Genomic DNA, 24,297 nt, shown 5'->3' with positions numbered 1-24,297 from the left:
ATCACAATTCCAATTTGCTGTACAGAACAATACCTGCCTGTGTTGGTGCCCGTGAATTGAGAGGCTGAAATCTTCACATTCCAGTATCTTCCCATGCCTTAAGTAATACACTCCCCCTCAAGCTTCCCTTCAATTCGGATGGCTGGCGGGGTTGATCTGTTTGCTAATAAAGTGGTTCCCAGCATTTATATACCAGATTGTGGGTCTGCCCCTCTTCATTTTGATGCTATTTTTGTCTGGTTTTAAATGAGTATTACCATCACCTGCTCTTGTTTTAGTTTGTATTGTCTTAACTCACCCCCATGATCTAACGCAGTTCTCTATCAGCCAATTCTGTATCAACTCCCCAATTAAAGTCTCAGGGCAAGAATTCAAAGCAATTTTAAAATGATAACTGCTGTTTCAAAACTGAACAACTATCCTGTGGCAGCAGAGTTCAAGGTCACAGGAATCTGTTGCTGTAATGTCTCCAGCCTTCCTTGCTTTAATGAGGCTTTCTTGGGGGGGCAGGGAGGGGAGAGCAGCTCTGCTCTCATGAGAGAGCCATGCTTTTATTACTGATCTGTCGAGCTGAAATAAAAATCAGTTGTGCCTAAGCCTTCCTTCTAGTGTCCCTGTAGAAAAAAAAAAGGGGGGGGTTATTTTCTAAAAAGAATGGGAGAGGAAGAAAATATGTGAACTGCAAACGTCAAAGCAATAATAATCTAGAGTTAACTCCTCATCGATTCTCTTTTCACCTAAATCAGCTCATTCAATTTTGTTGTTGTGCCACTGCACTTACTATTATATCTACTTATCATATGCTGGATAAAAGAAAATGGTACAACCACTGCCAAGGACTTCCATAAATGAAGGTTTTGCCTTCCTTGCCCCAGCTGCTCTCTACCTCTTTGCAACTTTCACAATCAAGAGCTGAAGCCAGTGCTTCAGCTGCTGGTGAAATGTTTCAGAGCACCAGCAGCGAGGACTGCCTTCCCACGGATTCTGCTGCACTGCGACTCTTACACCAGTGCGAGCACTTTTTTTCCTCTTCTCTCAACAACAGAGCAGCTTGTATTGTCCTCTCTTGCCCTTGAATCGGGAGACCACATCCTGTATTCAGGACATTCAAATGCAGAATAAAGCCTCAAAGTCCTTCCAACATTGTCATTAGAGTCATTCTACCTTTAGCAAAAGTAAACAACCAAGTACCCAAGGATAAAAAAGAATTTCCACGTGGGATGGAGCATGGTTGAAATGACGGATCCAACTAAAGGATTTGCACAGCTGTGGAAGGACAACAATGATGCCCTGTTAAGCCTCTCTCCTTCATAGTCCTTTAAACTGGGTATCACATATTGTTATCAATAAATATGGTACCTTCTACTCATGCTCTACACACTGCCATTTTTCTGATAAAGTAGTCAGCAACCACACAGTTGAAATCTTGTTTCCATTTTGCTCAGGACAGAGTCAACAATATCCTGTGATCAAAATGGGAAGGAAAGCCATCTTAACATTGCATGTTGCATCTTCACAAAACCTCCAGTTAATAGGCTTTGCACCAGCAGCCTCAAAGAAGGATCCATCCCCTCCCTGCATGGCAGCGCACCATGCAGCAGCTATGTTGTGCCATCAGCAAGGTCTGCTCTGTCTGGTCCCTGCTTTTCACCAGGCACAAATGGCGACAGCCTGACAAATGCATTAAAACTTAAGCTATCCAAAGGCAGCCACACAGAAACTTTGCATACAGACCCCCCAAGGTACTCCTCTTTAATTTAGCTTCCTAAAAATAGCTCTTTAGAGGGGGAATGAGGCTTCCAGTGTTTGCTTGTTTCTTTTTTAACCAGTTTTGAAAAGACTCCCTCATCCACAGGCTTTTGTTGCTTTCAGCAACTTACAGGTCAAAAAGCAGATGATGTACTGACAAAGGAAACTTGACCTACATCTTGCCTCACTACGCTAGGTTACATCTTTCCTGTGCATACTTATGTAATAAAGAGAAACAGTGCACATCAAAGAGGGTTCAGGAATTACAGCCTCTGCTCCTGCCTCCTCAGTAGCTCTTCACCCATCTTTGGTGAATTCCTTTAAAATTTCTCTGCCACATTCTCTTCTTTCTGCAAAAAGCAATTAAGAATATTTACTGACCTCACAGGGGAGACATAGCACTTCAGTTAATTAAAGCCTATAAAGACTTTAAGATTACCCAGTGAAAGGCTTTATAGGAATGCGAAGTGCGTCATAAACCCAGAAAATGACCCAACAGAGACACAAAGGTCGTATCGGAAGTGAAGTGTGTCAAATAAAGATCCCGATTAGATTTAAAGAAAAAGGTTGTAATTTAAATTACTACAACATACTTTCCCACTGTACCTTAACTGAGATTTTACAACACAGTAATCAGAGAGGTAATAATTTCAGATGCTACTTGGTGAACTAGAAAGAATGTATTTAAAAGCAATTTGCAATCAGAGATACCTGGCAGAACCTACTAACTATAAATGTTGATGTGTTATCTGCTTTAAGCAGCAAAAAGACAGAGTGAGGACCCACACAAGCATAAGCAAAAATGCCTCCCACTACTACTTATCACTACCTTTAAGTAAAAGCCTCTTTAAGTTTGGTGTTAAAAAAAGGAATCAGCTCCTTTCAGTACTTCAGAACCTGAAAGCCACCAGTGACTGGGTTCTTACAGGGCTGAAGGACAGGATCTCCTGAGCTGCAAGGGGAGCGAACAACATGCCAGCAGGGACAGGAGAAGGAGTGTGTAAGGGCAGGGGACAGTCTGCTGCTTCTACTGCAGCAATCCGCAAGGCTAGCGGTAGGTTTTGCCCCCAGGGCATTTCACATGTACCACTGTAAAGCAAGATACCACGCACTGGCTTAAAAACTTGCCTGACCAGACAACATCACAAGTCAAGTCACGGATCAGGGCAAATACTTTACAGTCCTTAATGTAATAATTACACAGCAGTGACTGTACCATTTCATGAGAACTCACTGCTGCCTTGGGACCCTTTTCCTAAGCATGAGGATGCAAACGCAGTCGGGACCACAACTTGGCCAGAGAGGGAGGGCTGGCAGGTGAGGGTGACCCTCCCAGGAGAGCCTGGGTACCTTATGCTTCCATCGGTAAACAACAGCCACAGCGAGCACCTGTACTCCTGCTGGAAAGCTGGCCCAGCGAACGTTTTTGACAGTTCATTTGGGTGTCCTTAAAGCCACCAAAAGTTTATGTAATTTGCATCTTCTCTGCCACAAATCCCCACAGCACTGTTTCTTTCCCCTAACAGTCCTCCGTATACCACATGTGAACCTCGGGGTGTTACGTCAGGTTCGAAGGAGCACAGGAGCAGGGATGAAGCACTTAAGTGGCCACCTTTCCCATTTTGCCTGATGAACACCACGCTATTCAGGGTATCCAAAGCCTTTTACAAAGCAGATCTCAGCAGTGGCCTCACACTCTTTTAGGACCAGTCAGTGACTGCTTAAGGTAAGAACTTCTATGATGAAGGATCTCAGCATCTTCTTTCCATTGCTCCAACCGACAGCTTCCTCTGCTCTTGGGCAGCAGCCACCCCCTCACCTCCCCCAGCCACAAGCCACAGGCTCTGCCATGTATTAGGGTACCCGGGGGGAAAGGCAAAGTGAGCTGTGTATTTCCCAGTCTATCACCACATCTTTTGGAGATGCAGACAAAAGGCAAAGATAAGCCCATGTTTGCTTGTTCCCTCAGGATGCCAGTACTTAAAAGCACTAGGTTGTGGTTCAAGATTCATTCCTGCCAGCAATGGTCACTGGGTAATACATGTGTTATATGGGCACAGTGTGCAACCTACTTTCTGCGGAAAGACAGTGCACGGTACAGCTTACATAGGCTGCAGAAAGGCAGATGATACTGTGATTCAGCAGTGAGGTTGCTGGCGCTAACTCATCACCATGCTGTTTCTGAAAAAAACTTTGAGTTTGCTTAAATCTGGCCAATTGACCTTGTACTGCTTCAGCGCCTCCTTCTAATGACTGCAAAACTTCCAACCACAGCATTTCTGATTCACTTGTATGTGTCCAAAAGTCCGATTTACAGGCTTTTGCCAGTAGCTACCATGATGAAAACGCTATTTGTGGATCTGAGAAAGAAAAGATAATGTAGGAGAGGGAAATGTAACAATCCAATTCCACAAAAATGAATCCTATTTTCAAACTTCCTCAAATTAAGTTTAAATGAAAAAAATATTTCCTGAAGACACATTTCTCAAAGCAGCCACAGCTCTTCTGATTCTGAGTGCCTAAATAAATATATTCCACACTGCATGGCCATCTCTCCAATATATGAAACAAAGATCTCAATGTCAGGACACAAAAAAACATTTGGTGCCAAAACACACCATCTCTTTCCTCTGGTAACACACCACCATTGGTCAGCTCCCCAAGTGGCAGATGTTCAAACTCCACAGACAAGCATGGTGGGTTTTTACTGTTAGAGGAAACATTTGGGGGTTTTGTCCACTTAATATTGGAAACTTAGTACTTTCTCATTACAAATCCAGCTCGTTTGCAATGGAAATATCCCATGGGGAGAATAAATTGAACCAAGTGAAGCCTGACGCAGAATATAAACAAGGAAGCTGAAACAACTGCTGGATGTTGTTAGCTCTTCCACACATTTTTAGGAAACACTCTTAAGTACATAGATAGGTAAGTATTATCTGTATTTACCCCACATGGGAATGGTTCAAAGCTGCATTAGGGGAGCTTTAGATTGGACATTACGAAGCATTTCTTTACCAATAGGGTGGTCAAACACTGGAACTGGCTTCCTAGAGAGGTGGTCAATGCCCCATACCTGTAAGTGTTTAAGAGGCATTTGGACAGTGCCCTTAACACGCTTTAACTTTTGGTGAGCCCTGAAGTGGTCAGGCAGTTGGACTAGATGATTGTTGTAGGTCCCTTCCAGCTGAAATATTCTATTCTGTTCTGTTCTATTCTACCCTATCCCCAGCATATGATACTTGTTTTTAACAAACATTCTTTGCTGCTTCTAGCTCCCTCACTTTTATTTATTGCTAAGTGTAAAATGTCAATTCAGGCATTCATTGACTGACATCTTTCCCATCCACAGAAGCTGGGCTTTTTATTTTTGTGTACAAGTGAGGCCACCTTTTCACTCTGCTGCCAGATGGACTGAAAAGTGCACTGGTCAAATCGGCTACATGCAAAGATGGTATTATCCAAGAAGAGCACCAGGAAACAGATAACAACAATACAAATATCTCCAAGTCTGGCTCGGTACCTTTACAAGCTACCAATAGCGTTGATCTGCAGTCTTATCCAATCTGCACATTCTCAGAACTGCCACACCAACTCCTTAAGCAATCCCTCCCAGCCAGACACCCCTCCTAGTGACTGTACTTTGTGGGTGACCTGTGGGGTTGTTAGGATGTTACTGAAGAGACAAGCCTGGTCCTGGCCAGAGAGCTGTCACAACGGCTAGGGCTAGCTTTGAACTAGGAAACCTGCACCCCACTGGCAAGCGCTGCAGCAGCTGGTGCTCGGTGCTGGCCCTTGGGAGAGGGTAGGAGCAGCGCACATCAAGTCAGCAGTTCTCTTTTTTCTGAGCTTAGATGCCCATTGCACACAGCCTGGAAACCCACAGTTCAGTCCTCAGCACTCTGACATCCAACCAGCAGACAGGGAAATCTCTTGAGAGCCTGAAAACAACATTACTTTTTAATTGACAGTAAAATTCATGGCCATGTTTTCAAGAGTGCCATTCCCATAGCTGGGGTCAGGTTTTCAGAAGAAGTTAAGAATCTATCTGCCTACCTGGAAAAGGGGAAGGTTCTCAGAAGCACCATAGAGCAGCTCTTGTCACAACCTGAATGACCCCAATGTGTTCCTGGTCGTTTTGAAAGTCTGCCACTTACTTTCATTGTTAAATCAAAAAGATATTTTTCAGAAGATCTGTTCCCAAGAGCAGGTTATAACTGCTCCTCTGCCAGCAGGAATGAATGCTGAGAACTTGCAACTTTTTACATGCACTGTATTAAAGCACTTCATAATTGTGTCTTGGAATAAGAGGGACCTGCAGTCTATGGATAACGTTCAGGTTAAGTACCTCAGTATTCTGCTACCATCTGACATTCACAGACAGACAGTCAATGACTTCATTTAATGATTTAAGGATTAGAATGAGTTTGGTTTCGTATCAGACTTGGCTTAAGAAGGATGAACTGGATTCATTACAAAATGAAGTTTAATTAATAAGCTACTTATAGTTAAAATTAGGTAATTAAGTTCAGGGCAAAAAACCCAACCAAAAATAGAAACTAGTTTTAAACCAGCCTATGTAACTGTGATTTACAGCTCTGCATTTATAGTACATAAAAAAAGAATGAATTTGACAACTGCTCATCTTCACCAATAGCTCAGAAACCAATATTTCTTTGAATTCACATTTAAATGACAAACTCAGTCCAGACTTCACAGTTTGCTTTTGAGCTGCATCACTCCGATTTATAGCCTGCAAGAGATACCAGGTGCAGAGCTTATGTGCAATCCATAACTTTTTTCATCCCAACTGGGACGGTAAAGCCAGAAAGATACTGCATCTCCTTGAACTAACATTTCTGCCCTGTCTCTGAGCCTGCACAGATGTTAAAGTACAAGCGTAACCCCATTTTGGAAAGAGAGGGCAAGAGGCAGCAGCAGGCCATCTGCAGAGCAGGGGAGGGGAGCTCTGTAATATCCACAAGAAGCTCCAGAGCGGAGGTGCTACAACACATTCCATAGTACTACCTTCTCTGGCTGTGCTCAGGGCATGACAGGTGACCGGCAGCACAGCATCTCACTCACTGACCTAATTAAAAGGCTTAAAGGGTCTGGGGGAAAAGAAAGAAGGGATTTTATATCCAAATACTGTGTAAGCACATGCTCAATTCAAAACAGCTGTCAGGAGCATTACAACTACCTTCCTCTTACCTCTCATATTGCACAATCTGGACTACCAAAAGCCAACTCAACTGCTGCTATTTTGGTCTGTCTTCAAGCAGAGTAGTTGACAACAACTGTAGGTAGTTAAGAATAACTGTAGTATCGCTGAGGTAATGGACTTTGTCTTTTGCTTTGAGGGCCGTATGTCTTTCCAATACAGAGGTACAAGAATATCAAGATTAGATGATGTAGTTAGTCATATAGACTCTCTCCTGTGCCAGGCTGATTCTAGCACATACCAGTTATGAACTGTATCGCTCACCTAAAAAGTTTTATGGACTGTATTGTGCACAAGTATCCTTTGTGCAAATGCAAATATGGTACTAAGACTGGTGAATATTTCCAGAACCGGTTTGTTTGGTATCTGCCCATGAAACACTCAGGATAACAGGAGGAGGAAGACAGGAAGATACAACGCTGATTAAGAAACGTCCAGTCAACCTTTCCAGCAGTTTGGTAAAGCTCAAGCATTTGATCACCATAAGCTTTAATCTTGACAGATACGTACAGCATCTCCCAGGTAAGTGCTATTTGCCGTAGCACTAAAACATTTGTCATTGAAGTTTTAATGAAATCTCATCCACTTTTACTTTTTCCAGAAGAAAACCCAACTAATTAATCTTAATTATTGAGAAATTATAATGAGTTCTAGACCAAGCAGACTCAGAATTCAGATCATGGAGTAACTGACTCTTCATTCCACTTGCCTTCATTTTAGTAATCAGTGTTGAGACTGGCAACTCAGCAATCAGCGTTGAAGACTATTTCTGGAGGATAAAAATCTGGATTGGCCAGAATCAATAATAACAAAACAGAGTATTTAAATTTTAATATTTGAATATTTTTTAAACAAGCCCCAAAACATTATCTAATCTCATATGAGCTGGACTGATGATTAGCTAATTATCTGAACTCAGTTCATGCCAACACATGCTATAGCTACTCTGCTTGTACCATCTGCACGGTTTACGTACAAATGCACACATCTAGCAGGAATACACTGAAAACGCCATTATGAAACTTCACCTGCCTTTTCAAATGCACCTAAAGTGCAGCCAAGGCAGAGAACATGACCACAGCAGCGCAGAGAGCAGTGCAAGAACAGTGCATTTTGGTAACACCCATTTCTGGTACACAGAGGAGGCTGCAACAGCTCAGCATGCTGAAAGCTAGGCAGGATCTTTAAACACAGAGTTCATGGGAATTCAACAGTTCCCCTTCCTGGCATTCTCTACCAAATCACTCAAAAGAGGCGGCAAGTCATGCTATTTTAAGATAATGGTATCATTAAGGGTACAATACAAGTAGTTATTTTAAAACACAGCAACGTAGCTAAACTGCATCAAGGCTCACCCTGAAGTCTGAAGCTGACTCTGAAACAAGGAATTTGCAAACATTGCACAACCGAGTTAAAACAAAAGGGTGAAAATGCAAGACAGCAAAGTACTGGCCAGCTACCCAAGGTATATTACATATGTAAAAGTTTCCTTGCCTAAGTCCAGCTGCTGCTCCAGCACCCTGTGAAAGCTGGGAGCTCCCGTGTGACCAGCAGGCTGAAATCCTCTCTCAAAACAAAGCACACTTTAAGAAGCTGTTACACAGCACCAACTCTTGTGAACCGACGAGGAAGGCAGGCAGGATGCTGCAGAAATCCAACAGCTCATCTCCCTGGCAGTATCACAGCAGGCTGTGACACAGCACGTACTGGTGTCTGTCAACGAAATAAATCTGAAGCTTTGAGCTCTCACCTGGCACGAGCACACGCTGGCAGCAGTCAGCGCCGGCGCGGGCACCTCTGGCGCGACAGCCAGTGCCGCTGGGACTGCCAGGAGCGGCCAGCCCTGCCCGCGCTCCCACTATCTGCTTGCTGGCAGCAGTGTCTCCCGTGACTCCATCGCCCAAGAATGGCAATCTCCTTGCCCCTCAGGGCGCGGTGCTGCTGGGGGGCCGCGAACGTGGGGCCAAGACGCGCCAGGAGCAGACGCTAAACCTCCCAGGACCAGCTTCCTTCGCGTGGGACCGACCTGCAGAAAGCACCGCGGGGACAAACGGAGGTCAGGAGAGCTGCCAGAGGGAGACCACAACACTGGGGCAGAGCCGAGTCGCGCCAGGCACCGCGTGTACATACGCACACACTCAGACACACACGCGCAGAGTTTGCCAGCAAACCCTCCACCCCCCAGTCGGGTCTGATCAAATCCTCAGCCGGCTGGCTGGTCAAAGGCAGGCTATTTTCTTTTACAAGTTAATACAGTTAGAAGAGAGGAATGGATTGTAGTACTTGTCACAGGCTACTCACCCAGGCAGCGAAACGGCTGTATTTCTTTAAAAGCAGAATGCCTTCGCTTTGGGAAACTTATTTCTGTTTTGCTATTGTCATTTGCTAACTAGCCCAAGATCCTGTAAAATCCCAGAAAAGGCTAGGAAACGAGAAGAGACGATTTAAAAGCTGACGGTCAGGACAGGAATTTATGGAATGAAATCTTTAAGGGCAGGAGCAGATAGAGCAAGCCAGCTAACGCTTTCATGCCCTGTCTCTGACCAGCAAATTCATTTCGTGGGCAGAGCAAGGGTTACAAAATGATTTAAAATACCTGCTTGTGATGTGTGCTTCTCTGCATCAGCTGGGAGTCCTTGGCGTAGCTAGCACGCTGCCATGTCTTGTCCTCCTGCCTTTTCCAGCAGACCCCTTGCAATCGCAATGTCGCAGTTCCCCAGGCCTTACAATCAAGTGGTTTGTTGTAACAGAACTAAAAATAGTGCTGAATTTTTCGCTGAAGCACTTGCTTGAGTGAACATAGTGCCAGTCAACCCATGCGTTAGCAAGCTGTACAGACCTTTAATAATAACTATAGCCCAGATCCTCCTGGAAATATGGCTATTGACTTTCTTCAAAATGTTTTTGGGTTTTTTTTAAGATGACACAAAATAAATCCTGTTTCTGACTGCTAAAAGACGAAATGAGGGAAGTTGTTTTAAGAATATCCTCAGGGAAAGAGTGAGTCACTTGAGCTGCTTTTATGATAAAAGATCCCTGGAGGATGTATATCTCCTTAGTAGTCTCTGAGCTGTTCAGAGATCCATATGCCCCCAAGAAAACAAAGTTTCACATTGTTGGGTTTTTTGGTTTTGTGTTGTTTGTTTTTACTTGTTCAAACACTTGCTTCCACTGCAGTGTTAGTACTAGCATGGGAAACTGGCTAACACCTCAAGCCTGCAGGGCTGTTAATAAGGTCTGTGGAAAAAGAGTACAAAGTGGCCCACAAGGACGCTGCATATGAAAGTTTATGGCATATGTTGACAAGTCCAGGAAAAAAAAATGTCAAAGGGAATTATTTTTACAAAGCTTTTCTTTAACGTGGCCTGAAAACATTTACTGAAGACAAAGGTTGCAAAAATGTCATTCAAGACACAGAAGCCAGCACTGCTGCCAAGGTCCAAGCTGGGATCCCAGAAGCAGATTTAGATGCAAAACTTCCAGTCAGCGCACACGAGACTCACACATGTTCACACTGTGGCACACAGGTGGATAAGCCAAGAAATGAGATGGCAGGTGATGGCTGGGAACAACCACTTGTGGCATTTTAAAAGGCTGGTAAAGCCACAATCATTCTCCTGGTAGTTGCTTTAGTTGTGAAGCGGGCACCAGAGAATACCTGGCAGCAAGCCAGGACATCTGAACCACAGAGAGTTAAGTCTTACTATTGCCAGTGGACATTACTCTGTAAAAGCATCTAGAAATCCAGACTCTATCACATAATATACACCAGTGAGAAGGTGGCATCCATATCTTTAGTCTGTGCTACACACTATACTTAGTGACTTTGTAAGTCAGGATAAATTTACGAGAAAATTATTTCTTCACTTCAACAAATAAACTGCCACTGTCAGAGAAGCTTTCCAGAAATAGCTCTCCAGGTTAGAGTAGTACTGTACATACATACATATTTACATATATACACACACACCCCTACACACAGAGAAAGAGAAATCTATAGATACATATATTTTAAAGGAAGATTTTAGGACGGAAGTAAACCCTAAAAAGTTGGAGAGTTACTGGGAATATCAGAGGAGAGACACTGTTTTTGGTTTGTTTCACTGATTTTCATAGGAAGAAGTTGAAACCGAAAAGACCAAGATGGTTTGGCAGTTAATGTAAAATTGTCTCCCACATTTTTGTTTCCCCTCATATGTCTTTGAGCATTGCTTCGATTTTATTTGTTTTGCAGTAGAACAGCAATATTTTTGCCATTGTGAAAGGGCTGGCAAATTCCTCCTACTCTTTTCTGTTGCTGACAAAACATACTGCAAGGCAGCATATAACATCTACACAGCAGCAGAGGTAGCCAAAAACATAACAGTGTCTTCATTCCTGCTCCACTCCCCAGCTATTATTTATATAGAGAAAAAGCATTAATAGAGCACAAAGTTCTCACTGATTTAGCCTCACTTCACCATCTGTTACTTCCCATGAGTTGATCCTAATGAGAAACTACTTCAAAACACATTTGAGGGCCAGCTGCACCCAGTGAAGTCAGAGAAAGGGAATATTCCCCTCCCAATACATCATACTCCAATGCTACACATCAGCTCCTTCCCTTACCAAAATGAAGGGGAATGCTGCCATTAATATGAACGCAGCCCAGGTCACAGCCTCTTGCAGTCATGTTGAGCAAGTATCCCACTCAATATTGTTTTTCTCAATAATTCACAACTCTCTACCTGGTCAGAGGGGTGACAAGAGAACTACAAACATTACCTGTCCCCCAGGCCTGAGCAGCCAGCTTTCTGCAGCTGCTTCTCCTGCAGTGTATTCATCGATGGGGTGATCACAGAATCATAGAATACCAGGTTGGCAGGGACCTCAAGGACCATTTGGTCCAACCTTTCTTGCCAAAAGCATGGTCTAGACAAGGTGGCCCAGCACCCTGTCTAGCAGAATCTTGAAAGTGTCCAATGTCGGGGAATCCACCACTTCCCTGGAGAGATTATTTCAATGGCTGATTGTTCTTGTTGTGAAAAATTTTCCTTTTGTGTCCAGTTGGAATCTCCCCAGGATTAACTTGTAGCCATTACCCCTCGTCTTTTCCATGTGACTCCTTGTGCAAAGGGAGTCTCCATCTTCTTTGTAGCCACCCTTTAAATACTGAAACATGGTGATAAGGTCTTCCCTAAGCCTTCTTTTCTCAAGGCTGAACAAACCCAGTTCTCTCAGCCTTTCCTCATAGGCAGGCTTCCCAGTCCTTTGATCACCTTTGCGGCCCTTCTCTGGACCCTCTCCTGCCTGTCCACATCTTTTTTGTATAGTGGGGACCAAAACTGAACACAGTATTCCAGGTGTGGCCTGATAAGTGCTGAGTAGAGTGGGATAATGACTTCTTTATCTCTGCTGGTGGCGCCTTTGTTGATGCAACCCAGCATCCTGTTGGCTTTCTTTGCTGCTGCAGCACCCTGTTCACTCATATTGAGCTGCTTGTCCACCAGGACCCCCAGGTCCCTTTCCACAGAGCTGCTCCCTAGCCAGGTAGATCCCAGTCTGTGCTGCACTCCTGGATTATGTTTTCCCAGGTGCAAGACCTTACACTTGTCCTTGTTGAACTTCGTAAGGTTCTTGTTAACCCACTCTTCCAGCCTATCCAGGTCTTCCTGCAGGGTGGCTCTCCCTTCCGAAGTGTCTGCTTCCCCACTCAGTTTGGTATCATCAGCAAACTTCATCAGGCTACACTTGATCCCATCATCCAGATCACTTATGAAGATATTAAACAGCATTGAGCCCAATATTCATCCCTGTGGAACCCCACTTTTGACAGATTGCCAGTTTGAAAAGGAGCTATTTACCACCACCTGTCAGCCAGTTCCCCACCCACCACACAGACCACTTGTCTAGACCGTAACACATCCATTTCTCTAGGGGGAGGCTGTGAGGAACTCTTAGCAAAACCTTGGGAGAAATCCAGGTAGACAATGTCCACCGCTCACCCCACATCAACCAAGCAGGTTACTTTGTCATAGAAGGTGATCAGGCCTGTCCAGCACGATTTGCCCTTGGTGAATCCATGCTGGCTTTTCCCGATCATGTGCTTCATTTGCCTTGTGATAGCCCCCAGGAGGATTCGTCCCATAACTTTCCCAGGGACTGAAATACAACTGATGGGCCTGTAATTTCCTGGATCCTCCTTTCAGCCCTTCTTGTAGATGGGAGTGACATTACCCTTCTTCCAGTCTTCTGGGATGTCCCACAATCTCCACGACTTCTCAAAGATTATGGAGAGCAGCCTCGCAATGACGTCAGCCAGCTCTCTTAACACCCTTGGGTCGATATTGTCAGGGCCCATCAATTTGTAAAGGTCAAGCTCCTGTAACAGTTTGCATACCAACTCTTCCTTCACTGACGGTGTTTGCATCAACCTGGATTTTTGTTCTAAGGCCTGGGGCCCAACCGGGCTGATAAAAGCAGAGGTGGAGAAAGCATTGAGAACCTCTGCCTTTTCAGCATTGTTTGTAACGAATTCACCTCTCCTATTTAACAGCGGGCCAGTGATGTAAATATTCAACAGGCAGCCACTGCCCAAGCAGTCAGACATTGGCTGACACTACGCAGGGAAGGAAGAGTGGAAATACAGCACAATAGTTGCCAAGATTAAGAGAAGTTCACCACTGAACACATGATTGCCCTGCAGACAGCTGAACCACATCACAGCAAGTATGTGGCATCTGTCATTGGAAATGCTGAGGTTAAACCTCTCTGTCCTTCTGAGGAAAATTCCTTCTGAACATCCACCTAAATCCCTTAGAGTATAGTGGTCCCATATAGTGGTGGGACAGACTGCAAGATGAATTTGGTTGGGAGCCAGCCTGTAAGTCTACGGTGTAGTTCAGTCAAAAGCATTTGAGCAAGAACAGTCACCTCCCAGGCCCAAGAATACTCTGGAAAACAGTGGCCACTTTTTAACTGTTTGAGACAAAGCCTCTAAAGCTTCATGCTGTAGGATTCCTCTTTACAAGTCGGGTCAGCCTGAATCCTCTGCTACCGCACCTAAGCAAATCAGCTGGGCTTGGGAAAGCAATGAAGAAGCCCAGGGAAAAGCCATGCCATGAGCCTGCAGAGCTCCCTGGCCGCTTGCTCTGTCCAGTGCTCAAAGGCGAAGCCTCTGAATGCAAGTGGTCACCACTTAAATTGCTGCTCCCAGTACAAATTTAGAAGTTATTACTTCTATTTGCTATGATGGTTCAATTTGCTGACCTGAAAAACTATCAAAACCAACAGAATGGATCATTAACATTGCAAAGTGATATTCGAATCCATAGGTAAGTGGACTCTGCAATTTGTTGTGGGTAGCTCTGCAATGCTGCTTTTGTTCCCCAACAGTTTTCTAATTGGGTGTGTGTATTTACACCTTACATATAGGAAATAGGGTAGATACTGTGGGAACATGACTTGTGGAAGATAACGCCACCAAAACCCGAAGATTAATCACTGATTAAAAGTGTAAAGCATAATACAGAACATAATTCCATATTCTGAAGGACTAGAAACTAAAAAAAAAAACCCAACAAGCGCACAACTAATGCTTAAAACCTATTGTGTCCAAACCACAACCTTGAGTCTTCACACTGTGTAAAAGCAAAAGAATGAGTTACACTTAGGCTACCTTAGCCTTTTTTGAGAGAAGGGCTTTTTTAAAATAGTTTCTAGAGCACAGGAGTTACATGGCTCCTGATCAAGCACAGCAATTCAAGATGATGATAAACACCATTTGTGTCTGTTACTGGTGAATTACACATTTCGTCTAAGCAAGTCAATAGCCTCACAAGGTGCACTACATCAAAGATCAGACTCTCAACTTCTGCATTCCCTCAATAAAAATTACACTATAAAAAGTCTTCTACCTTTCCTGCAGTTCATGGAAAAGGCAAGAAATCTCTCTGTGTTCCCTTTGTTGTCTCACACTTCTGCTCTCTGTCGCACCAGGGAATATTTAGAGCAATCTTTTGTAAAAGGCACATGTTTCTGTGTCTGCCCCAGCACTGGCCACAGCACTCTGGGGCTGCGTTCCTGAAGTTTTTGGACATTGGTTGACACCAGGGCCACCCAGGCAGGGAGCAGCTGTGTGTGTAGGTGGGCAGGGAACAAGGGGAGGGACAGGGAGACGCAAAACTTAACAACTTTGCTGCCTGCAAATGTCACGATCCTGACTGCGGCTCCCTGTGTCCAAGACTGTTTAACAAGTTTTCCTCTCCTACTGGCTGGCTGAGGGGGATTGTTTTGCCGGACATTTTGCTTTCTTCCCTAGGACCATCTCAGCATTTCTTACCTGATGAAACAAACTGCTTAGTAATTTCTGCTCTAAGGTCCGGGGTCTGCCACTTAAAGTATTTGCTTCCTGTTTCCAACATCCCAATGAAAAGATCATTTGTTATTACTGAATAGACTAACTGAGCACACTGGGATTATTTTCAATACCTCATGTGCCTTCAGAAAGCAATTTTTTTTTCACAGTGCATGCTTAAATGGGACCCCAGCCTCTTCCTTCCTTCAGTTTTAGTAGCTTAAGGCAGGAACAGTTTCAGAGGTGCCAGCTGGGCTACACCCATGCAAAAAGGCAGCAACACCCAGAAATGTGAATTGTAAGGATCATATGCTAATGTAAATTTAGCTGTCCAGCATATCCCTAGTGGTTTATGACATATGTTTAATAATATGATCACATATATATTAAAGAATGAGGTATGAAGGAAGACGGCTAAGCAGTGTAGGCACTCACAGAATACTACTGAGGGGAATCTTTAAATTACCCATCAGTCCCCAACTGCTTAAAATATCCATCAATCCCCAACTGAATTTAGTGTGACAAGAACACTTTGGGTTCTTTGTTAAAAACCCCTAGAAAACATAGGGATATCCAGATTTGGGTCTGCCTTCCACATTATGAGCAATTCTCTCATTGTCAATAAAATAATCTCTATTGAAAGTAAAGCTATCAGCTTGGCCTTCAAAATTACTAAAAGGAGCATTACGATGATAGACAGTACTGGACATTCCTGTGAGAAGCTGAACTGTTCTTTCGATTACCACGCTGCATAAAACTGTGCTATACACATTCCATGGGCAGGTGAAAAAGTCAGTCACACGCACAGCCATAACTGCAAACTAAAGGACATACCAAGAGGGAGACAAGATTACAATCACAGAAAATGAGAATCAGGCACAAAAATTATTTCCTATGAGATAGAGATGCAGCATCTGGTTTTGCATATTTTAACAGGAATAAATCTTCCCGAGTGCTTTCCTCCATTTCCTTCCAACTTCACTGCAGTCCAAATCCAATTCAGTTGATATGTAAGAAATGAGCCTTTCTCCGCATGTTTGTGCATTTGGGGTTTGAACTGGTTATATTCATGCAGCCCGCAGGGATGCCCAAATAACTCTGAACATGGCATGCCGACATCTTCTCATGGAAGCTTCTGTCAGCTGTACTGTGTGAAGGGCTCTCAGCTGCACAACCATTTAACTTGCCCAATTACATTTTTGGCTGCTGTTCTGCCTTGCAGCTTAGAGAAACCCTCTCCAGGAGTTAGGTCACAAGAAAGAATTGCCAAAATATGCTACTTTTCAAAGAGCTTACTCCTAAGGAGAAGAGGAAACACAAGAAATGTTATAGCAGGTCTGGAAGAAAACATCAGAAAAAAAATTACTGTGCTGTTGTAAGCCATAAGGACAACATATTTTCTATCTTCCTCTTATATGTTTTTTCATTTGAAATGCACAGGTTCATAAACACAAATCTATATGCAAATTGCACTTCAGACATTAGCTCACTTTCAGTTTTGATGCTGGGAAAGTATGGTGTTTGTGTGATGCATCTGTCTTCTTGACATAAGCAAACACAGGCTGTTATTTGCTTGGTTTAAAAAAAATGAGTAAACAAAAAATATTAATTAAATGGGGAATTCAGAAAGCTTAGATGTGGATTCAAGACTTATTACACAATCACATCAACGTTGAGTCAAGGAGAGCATGAGAGACAAGACGGATACTCCAGTATATTCTCTGCAGTAGTCTCCAGTATATTCTCTGTAGTAGTAACTTGGCACTTTATTTACATGAGCCATTAATGTCTTGTCTGATGTAACCAAGTATGGATTTTGGTATCTCATGTGCTTAAGCAAAATTGTCATACATATGCTGAGAAGTGGCCATATGCTTGTTCCACATGTGTCTCCCTCTACATCAAAGTGAAATGCTGGTAACAGCATAGTCTTGGATTCAAACCCAGGGAGGAAATCAGAAAATAAGCAGAGGTTCTGAAGATTAACATGGTTTTGAGATTTGATCATGAAAAATAACCCTCTAGGTGAGCCAGAAAAGCACATTACTTGCTCTTACATGGAAAACGAAACTTCTCAAACTCTTTGCCTTTGGGAAACACAGACATCCTGCAAGTCACAGGGTTTGTTTCCCAGCAATTTTTCCAACAGCTCAGTGACATGTGCCACCAGGGTGATACGGTTCATCTGCAATACCACAGTTATGAATCCAGCTGTTTAAAGCTGTTTCCTCCTGGGTCATCAGTTCAAACACAACCCTGGTCTGAAATGATTGAAACCTGCCATAGCCTGACACCTGCGAAGTAGCTCAAATGAAACAAAATGGTGCTTTCACTCCTGTAGCTGCTGGAGAAGCATCACCATAAAAATGACTGTAATCACTAGCACCTCTGATACCCAGCTCAATAAAAGAGGCCAAGGGCAGGGCACATGTGGAGGATAGACTCTGTCCTGTGATTTCTTCTTGTTCTGAACAGAAAGGCTTACAGAAGAATAGACACACTGAGTCTCTACTCTCTTAAAACTTCTGGGTATTCTTTCTGGTACCTGCCAACTCTCAGAGACACTTGGCAATACTATCATTTCTGCTGGGCTCTGCTAAATTAGATGCTGATAACCACTGTTTTGCTGAGAAGGTGAAAACATGCTTCCTCAAAAGTGCTTTGTCTTTTTATATCATCTGTGGGACTTCCAAAGGTCCTACAGAAAAATGTGACTTACAGCTAATTTATAAAATATTAATAATACACAAATCACACATATGGGCCCTGTTAGTTTTCCTAAATTACAACATCAATCCCAGTAGAGACCTTTCTTATCCTTTGTAATTTGGCCTCCGTCAGGAGATCAAAACACTGTTCCTTTCCCATTAGAGCATGGAGTAATACAAGCTTATATTTATTCCAAAGCTTCCAGAAGAGGAAGGGGGCAAGAATTAGCTGTTCATCACCATTTCCCAACTCACACACAGACACATCAGATGCAACTTGACAGCTAGGATCAGTAGGTTATTCCAAAAACATGGACTCAACAGCAAGCTGGAAGGTAAAGCTACATTTCTGTACTTTGCATTGCTCTAACTTTGAGAAAGGGCAAGGGAAAACACAGGAAGAAGGCAGAAATCTCACTTCTGTCCACAAAAGTGCTTTTGTGCCATTAATAAGCAGAGACAAGAGTAGTGAATACGCATTTTCCATATCCCTCATAGGTAACCCTAAAATAATAAGAGTCTACTGGGTATTAACTACTGTCTTCCAGGGACTAAGACAAAAGAACAGTTATTCCTATGGCTAATGCTAATAAAATGTTTGAGTTACATAAACATAAACAGATTATTCCTCTAGGCTGCAGTAAGTAGATAAATATTTGTATCCCCTTTCCACAGATAACAAAACAAATGCAATGAGGCAACAGTGAAATATCTAAAACAGACCTGAGAGAGGCAGTTCCAGGAATGGAAATGTAATACATTCATTCTCTAGCCATTGCCACCACTTACTCCACAAGCGCTGCTCCATCACTAACTAGGCTATAAATAATAAATTACATATTTGCTTTGCCCAGGGTAGAGATGCCCTCAGCAGACACACTCCTGTTCTGCAGTGAACATGGGGGATAGCCGTGATCTTGTTTCCAATTTGGCTTGCTCAGCTGCAGTATGGAGTGGGCATCCCTGAGGAATCCCAGAATTTACCACTCCAAAGAGCCTCCTACCTGAACAGGCCATTTTTGCTGACTGTTGGAGCTAAGCTGTCACACTTGCTGCACAACTTTTAGCAGCTACTCAAAAAACCCCTAATTTCTTGGTCAGTCCAGGCTAGAGAAGAAAGAAGTTATGAGTATCTTCCAAAGGGCAGGATCACAGCATGCTAAGAGCAGAGCCCTGTCAGAAAGCATCTAGGCTTGTTGCCAACACTCCATGAAGGAAGTATTTTACACACAAACAGAGGCTTGGGCATGGAATCACAGCTCTAATGGTATTTATGGGCTTTTTACTTTGTCAGGGCTTGTTAGAACCTTCCACTGTGCTGTGCTTCCCTGACCTGTGCAGGAGGTTCACTGCAACCCTGACACCTGTGGACATGAACACAAGATGCAGTTTCTCTTCCTCCTTTGGGAAACAAGAACGTGACTTTTTATACTGTAATCACCCCTGAACCAATCCAATATACTTCCAAGCTCTGCATGGCCTTACGCTGTATGGATAACTTTTCCCTGTACTTCCCTCAACTGCACACTTTTCCACGGAGATAAAGCACAATTTCTTTTCTCTTTCACCCCAAAAGCGTAATCCTTACGGAGCGCCAAGGAGCCAAAACACCTTGAAGGCTGCTATATCCTATGTGTATCTGTGTCTATTACAAGCATGTTGGGAACTTCGAGGAACTAAGCAAAATCAAACACAACTCTGTGTTAAGGAGGATCATTCTCCCCATATAAAACACACACACACACAATCCACAAGTACAAGCACCCACAAAGCCGTGGCTCAGGTATTCTGCACCTATCTATATCCTATACGCTATCACACCAGGAGACATAGCTGTTTAATAACATTTGGAAAGAGCCAGTACTATTTACTGAAGGATAAATAATGAAAACTTTTCCAACCAGTGCAGTCATACACTAAGGGGCAAACTTCAGACACAGTATGATGCACAGGATTTGTCCTGTAAAAATCCTTTCAATAATTTCAGCTAGAGTGAGAGTACTTAAAAAGCATACATGAATTTCTCATTAATACTACAAATGCAGCATGTTGCAAACTGCAGTTCTGCATTCACTATTAGAAGCATAAATTTCCCTTATTTTGTGTATCCTTCTCTATCCCCCTCCTTGGCTTTATACCCACATTTAGTAGCACATGACTTCTTCATTTGATGCTCATATTGCTTTCTTTTTAAAGCCTATCCAGACAAAATCTGTGCACAGGCATGGTATTACAGCCAAACAGCACTTACAGAACTTCATGTCCTTGGATGTACTAGATCAGCTACAGTCCAGCATCATTAGGATTTACAAACACACCTTAGTTGACATCCTTCCTTCAAATTGAAACAGCTCAACAAATTCCTGCGCCTACAGCAATTACACAAAAACTGAGATGAAAAACAGTGCAAGTTGCAGGCATTTGCCAGGAAGCTTGCTACCTCTTGGATAATAGGTGGCCTAGCTGGTCAAAGACAACCTAGTTCCTACTTTTTGTATTTTGAAGAAACTGGATACATAAAAACTAAAGTAAAATTTACTATTTTTATCAACTGCCATTATCAAGGAAGAGATAGTCTGAAGCTATTTTCCTGCACTCTATCCGGACTACCAGATTTTATCGATAGCCTCCCATGCAGTCATTCAGACCTTTTCAGACATTTAAATCTCTTTAAGTCCTGACAAATCCTTTCCTTTAGGTTCCTGCAACATTTGAGACACCATCCTGCAGCTGAAAAGGCAGGAAGCAGGCAGCATTTTTCAACAGCACCTTTTAGCATCAGCTGGTATACTGCAGCAGAAAGAGGATGATCTCACTCAGAGATAAGAATGTTGGCAGACAGATAGATAGTTACCTGAGCTTAAATAGGTCAATACCAGTATAGCAGTACCAGGTCCCAAAAGGCTTCATCTGTTCACCAGTTACTTCAGCTCTGTGTAAGGGGGAGCCCAATTCAAGTAATACACCAGCCACAACGCACTTGCTACTTCAGCTGAAACAGACTGTTGCATGAAAAAGTTGGATCAGCATGTTTTGAAAACTTAAATAAAATTGATTCTGGATTAGAATTATCAATTGATTTCCCTCTTCACCCTCCTAGAAATTGAACCTGTCTACACAATTAAACTGTATAAAGATTTTCTCTGAACCTATAAAAGCCTTTTATTTATAGCTGTGTCTCATCATATTAAACACCCTGCTCTAATCTATTACAAATTGAAGGGATGATAAATACTAAAGCATAGGCTGAATACACTCAGCACGTTATGCATTTAAAGCACTGCAAAATTTTACTTATCAATTTCCATCTGAATTAAGAGCAATCTTCGCAAGCTATTTTGTATAAACCCAATGACACTTTGCTAGCAGAAAATAACTAGATGAACAATGTGGCTTTTTATTAATCTCTGTTTCATGGCTGTTCTGGCCTATCTGAAACTCTCAGCAATAGTGGCTGTACCAGTGGACAGTCATCTGTCTGCACAGCAACAGCCGCACAGGCAGCTCGTGCACAGCCTCCCATACTACACTGCCAGTAAAAATGCAGTCTCTTATCGGCAGTAGCTCCCCAGCATCAGACTTTGCCTTCTCCACCAGCCACACTATTCTTCCACCCTGAGGAATAGGAGCAGCTGGCTAAGACAGTGTCAGCAACATGGCCTTGGTTAAGGCACTGTCTTGGGTTTGTGTGGCAAGGTCTTGGTAGCGGGGGAGGCTACAGGGGTGGCTTCTGTGAGAACCTGCTAGAAGCTTCCCCCATGTCTGACAGAGCCAAAGCCAGCCAGCTCCAAGACAGACCCACTGCTGGCCAAGGCCGAGCCCATCAGTGACAGTGGTAGCACCTCTGTGATAACATAGTTAAGAAGGAAAAAGAAAACCCACCTAGAGGCAGCTTTTGCAGCCAGAGAGAGGAGTGAGAAGATGTGAGAACCAACTTTGCAGACACCAAGCTCAGTGAAGAAGGAGGGGGAGGAGGTGCTCCAGGCACCGGAGCAGAGACCCCCCTGCAGCCTGTGGAAGACCACGGTGAGGCAGGCTGTCCCCCTGCAGCCCATGGAGGATGATGGTGCAGCAGAGATTCCCCTGCAGCCTGCGGAGGACTCCACGTTGGAGCAAGTGGAGACACCTAAAGGAGGCTGTGTGGGAAGCCCATGCTGGAGCAGGCTCCTGGCAGGACCTGTGGACCCATGGAGAGAGGACCCCACGCCAGGTTTGGTGGCAGGACTTGTGACCCCATGGGGGGACCCATGCTGGGGCAGTCTGCTTCTGAAGGTCTGCACCCTGTGGAAGGGGCTCACGCTGGAGCAGTTCGTGAAGTACTGCAGCCCATGGGAAGGACTCACATTAGAGAAGTTCGTGGAGGACTGTCTCCTGTGGGAGGGACTCCATGCTGGAGCAGGGGAAGAGTGTGCGGAGTCTTCCCCATGAGGAAGATGGAGCAGCAGACATAATGTGATGAACTGACCCCAACCCCCATCCCCTGTCCCCCTGTGCTGCTGGTGGGGAGTAGGTAGAATTTGGGAGTAAAGCTGAGCCCGGGAAGAAGGGAGGGAGGTGTTTTAAGATTTGGTTTTATTTCTTATTGCTCTACTCTGTTTTCTCGGTAATAAGATGAATTTTTTTCTAAGTTGAGTCTGTTTTGCCTGTGAGGGTAATTGGTGAGTGATCTTTCCCTATCCTTATCTTGACCCATGAGCCTTTTGTTATATTTTCTCTCCCCTGTCCAGCTGAGGAGGGGGAGTGATAAAGCAGCTTTGGTTGGCACCTGGCCTCCAGCCAGGGTCAACCCACCATAGGCACGTCTTAAATGTTTCTTAATCTGTGGCCCATATTGACTGAGGTTTAGTTACAGTAAATAAATAATTTTCATATACCTTGTTGTCCTGGTTTTCAGTTGGGATAAAGTTAATTTTCAGAGGAAGCTGGGAGGGGACACAGCCAGGACAGGTGACCCAAACTAGCCAAAGGGGTGTTCCATACCACGTCATGCTCAGTATATAAGGGGGGGAGCTGGCTGGTGAGGAGGTATTGCTGCTCAGGGACAGGCTGGGCATCGGGCTCCAGGGGTGAGTAAATTGCATTGTGTATCACCAACTTTGTATATTCTAAGTACTGTTGTTGTTATTTTTCTCTTCCTTTGCTGTCCTGGTAAACTGTCCTTATTCCAACCCACGAGTCTTACCTTTGTCTTCCCACCCTCCTCCCCATCTGACCACGGCGGGGAGGAGTGAGCGAGTGGCCACATGGTGCTCAGCTGCCGGCTGGGGCTGAACCACGACACTTGTACTACCTCCAATCTACAGCAGCAGTTGTGGCTAGCACTAGGTAGCGATGCGTTAGTAAAACAACACCTAACAACAAAACCAAACTCACAAAAGAAAAAGTATGCAGCTCAGAAAAGAATGCTGCAATATACATCGTTGCAAATACTTAATAGCCTGACATTTTGGTTTAGTAACCCCATTGCTCTAGGGTCAGTGCATCTTCCTGAGAATAACCAGGGCATCGCTGAAGTATACCCTAAATCTAAGAAGCTGTAGAGAGAATTGCAAATATAACCCACCCAGATGGCACAATCTTATCAAAGTTTAACATGTCAATCTGCTCATTTAATTAAAACCCTTTCCTGTCCATGCCTAATGGCAGGTCTGTACAGCAGAAATGGCACCAGAACAGATGTTAGTATATTTATCAAAGTTGCAGGATGATTGCTCTGATTACGATGTCTTTTGAAGGACTACACTATTTACATTCCTACTGATATCTCATGTCAAATCTGGTAAATATTACCTCTCCTTTGACTGCTCTGCAGGGCAGTGTAAGCCAAGTTTCTTGGTGAAAGTCATTTGCTTTGAGAAAACGTCAGATGATTATAGGCAGCCTTTTTTAGGATTTGAGGAGAAAAAAATTTAATGATTAAAAGCATACCTTAATTTTAAATAGGCCTTTCTCTACATTTTCTTTCATCTTATCTGTTCAGGATTCCCATGAAAGACTGCAGTCACAAGTTAACACGGGGAAAAAAGAACTTGGAGATCATCTTGGCTAAGACAAGGGAAGGCCTGTATCATAATCCACATTTTGGTGGCAACAAGAGCGTCCATGATAAAGTGAAATATGCAGGTGCACAGAAGAGTCTCACAATGCACCCGAGCATCCAAACCAGAGGCACAACGCGTGCATGATCAACCTGTTATGTGCAGAGCAGATCTGGACAAGGGAGGGCAGAGGTGCCAGTTAGCTTTTGCCCCGGGGACTGAAAAATATTAATGAAATGCTTTTGA

At 43.7% G+C, this 24,297-nt stretch overlaps 1 protein-coding gene across 5 annotated transcripts in view; it reads right to left on the bottom strand.

Moving 5' to 3' along the window:
• Positions 1 to 24,297, bottom strand: part of ARHGAP24 (Rho GTPase activating protein 24) — a 230,871-nt gene that overhangs the window by 78,597 nt on the left and 127,977 nt on the right. Inside the window, exons 1-2 of one of the 5 annotated variants that reach the window (XM_054825407.1) lie at positions 9,567 to 9,813; positions 8,721 to 8,996 (exon numbers count right to left, since the gene is read on the bottom strand). The exons of 2 other annotated variants lie outside the window; for them this stretch is intronic. The gene's annotated coding sequence lies outside the window, so the exon portion shown is untranslated. Of the gene's footprint in view, positions 1 to 8,720; positions 8,997 to 9,271; positions 9,290 to 9,566; positions 9,814 to 24,297 lie in introns of those variants that run through there. 2 more of the 5 variants (XM_054825408.1, XM_054825410.1) reach the window with 2 other exon arrangements.

Source organism: Grus americana, chromosome 4 (genome assembly GCF_028858705.1).
Source record: "Grus americana isolate bGruAme1 chromosome 4, bGruAme1.mat, whole genome shotgun sequence".
Taxonomy (NCBI): domain Eukaryota; kingdom Metazoa; phylum Chordata; class Aves; order Gruiformes; family Gruidae; genus Grus; species Grus americana.
Note: the sequence above shows the minus strand (reverse complement) of the source record. Positions and strands in the feature narration are given on the sequence as shown.